This window comes from Mus caroli, unplaced genomic scaffold, assembly GCF_978045245.1.
Source record: "Mus caroli unplaced genomic scaffold, Mus_caroli_1 scaffold_6, whole genome shotgun sequence".
NCBI classification, from domain to species: Eukaryota; Metazoa; Chordata; class Mammalia; order Rodentia; family Muridae; genus Mus; species Mus caroli.
In genome coordinates, this window is record NW_028227261.1 from 128,755,004 (window position 1) to 128,757,615 (window position 2,612).

At 41.2% G+C, this 2,612-nt stretch overlaps 1 pseudogene; it reads left to right on the plus strand.

Moving 5' to 3' along the window:
• Positions 1–284: 284 nt before the first annotated feature.
• LOC110292073 (jupiter microtubule associated homolog 1 pseudogene) lies at positions 285–827 on the plus strand (annotated as a pseudogene).
• Positions 828–2,612: the final 1,785 nt, after the last annotated feature.

The following is a 2,612-nucleotide window of genomic DNA, read 5'->3' on the forward strand; positions in this document are numbered from 1 at the left end:
TTCAAAAAGACTATAAAAATAATTGGAACTAAAAGCTAGTTCCATATAGCAAGCCTTCTGGTGACATATTTGTGAATCAGCTCATTTACAGGGATCTTTTTTTATTTGTTTTTATGGGATATATTAAGGTAATCTAAGCCTTTCATCCAGTTTCTTAAAGATTATGAAAATAGGCAGTAGAAGCTCATGGAGCCCGGGTGGTTTAGTTTGTGGAGTCATCTGTGCCGGTTGGTCCCAGTCCCCTTTGGTGCTTTCAGGGCCAGCCTACCTCGACCCTTGGCACCATGACCATCACTATCACCACCTTTAAGGGTGTGGACCCTAACAGCAGGAACAGCTCCCAGGTTTTGCGGCCTCCAGGTGGTGGATCCAATTTTTCACTAGGCTTTGATGAACCAACAGAACAGCCTGTGAGGAAGATCAAGATGGCTTCTAACATCTTTGGGACACCTGAAGAGAAACCCCCATCTTAGGCCAAGTCAGCAGGTGCCAAGTCTAGTGGTGGCAGGGAAGATACATTGTTGCCTGGAACACAGAGAAGTTACTCTTCTGAAGCAAGCTCTGGAGATTTCTTAGACCTGTATACATGAAAATGTGGACACAGACTTCCAAGCCAACCTGGCACGGATGGAAGAGAAGCCGGTGCCCGCTACTCCTGTGCCCAGCCCAGTGATACAGCCCCAGCGGCATCCAGGATAAACCCGCCTTGCCTCAAGTCCAGCCTTGGTCTTGGGTTAGCTTCTTGTGTTGCCTTTCTATTTGTTTTTCCATGCTTGGGAACTGCACAGCATGACCTGACTGTACATCTTTTGGATTTGTTTCATTAAAAGAGAAGCACTTTATGTACTTTATGTCTTTTCCCTGCTTTCTTTCTTCCTTTTCTTCTGTCTGTCTGACTCCTGGGTCTGTGCGCCATGGCATGAGTGTTTTCTAGTAGTAGACTGGAGTAGTAGACTGTTTAAGAACAAATGATCTAGTTCCTGATGTGTAGAGACTCTTATGTACCAGGATTTTTGACGCTGTCCTTGGCTTCATGTCATGGGACTGACAGCAGCCACAAGCACTGCCCTGTAGCCCCTGCTTCCAGCTGTCCACAGAGTGGGCACCACTCAGCTCTCCTTGCTGTTGCCCCACCATCAGTACCCCTTGCTAAATGCACCTTCCTGTGCCATGTGGAGTGATCAACGCAGCTGTACCTCACATCCCACTGTCTGCATAGCAGAGGAGCTGCCTTTCACACCCTGAAGATGGCCACTGGCCACTGTAGCTGGCCAGATGCTGGGCAGAGGCACCCACTGCCAAGGATGCCTTCAGGTACACAAGCAAGCTCCATGGAATTGCAAGGTGAAGCACACAAGAAAGGCTGTCCCAGAGTGGGGCTGTGGGTGCAGGTCCCATGTGGACCTCCTGACAGAAGAAGTGCCATGTGCACTATGTTGATGCTTGACCATGGAGAAAGTCTCACCCTTGACACTTGTACTCCTTAGTCTTGGACTGTTGATTAAAGTAAAGGTTACCCACCTTTTGAAGCACACACGCACACATACACACACACACACACAATTTATGAAAATATAATTTTATCTATGGTCAAACTTATATTTTCAATTCAAATGTATTAATAATAAAATTAATGCTTGATATCTTAATTTATCCAATGCCTTTTAGAGTTTTCTCATTTAATCAAGAACTAAATTTGGGGAAAAAGCAATGATTTTTATTTATTACTAATTGCAGGAGCTCAATATTATGTCTGTGTTATAAAGTGAGGTACAATTTCACAATTGCTTTGCACTTACATATGTTACAATATTATTTCTTGTAAAAATAATAATTAATATTTCTTCTTACTTTTCAGTTTTTACATTTCTAAACATTTTCTTCCATTACTATTTCATACTCTATAAAAAAAAAAAAAACAGGCATAGATTTCTTTTGCTTAGTTTTACAGGAAGTAATATCAGTTTAATGTTGAAATATCTGGAAGTGACTAGTACAAGAAGTGGGAGATAACTAAATGGGAAAGAGAATCACACTCAGGACTTAAGCATCTGTCCACTTATTAGCTGGTTAGTAAATTAATTCAGAGATATTAATTACCAGGTATGAGACAAAATTCTAGAGCTAGGTTGATGAGCCACATAGACACTATCTGTTCTCACAAACTCTAGAAAGAAAATGCATTGTCTGAGCATTTTTTTAAAGAGTGAATTTGACAGTGGATTATCATAAAAGAAGCTCAAGGTTTCATGAAATGCAACATTAGAGAAATGGCATGCCAATATATCAGCTTATCCAAAGTGTCATTTTCTAATTATAACTTTAATGATAGATGAAGAACTATCATAAACAGTCACTATAAAACAGAAAATGTTTGTTTGATTTTTTTTTTTTTTTTTTTTTTTTTTTGCCAATTTGGTTCCACCCTCAGTCTCTGAATAATAGAGCTTCTGGTTTCTGGCCATCCAAGATTTGTCAAGCATGGAATTCTTCTCCAGATATGGGCCTAAACTTAGACCAGTCATGGATAGCCAGCCCCATAAGCTCTGAGCCATTGTTGTCCAAACACTCAAAGCATTGCCTGGTTTACAGAAGATGCCAGGTCAGGCTCC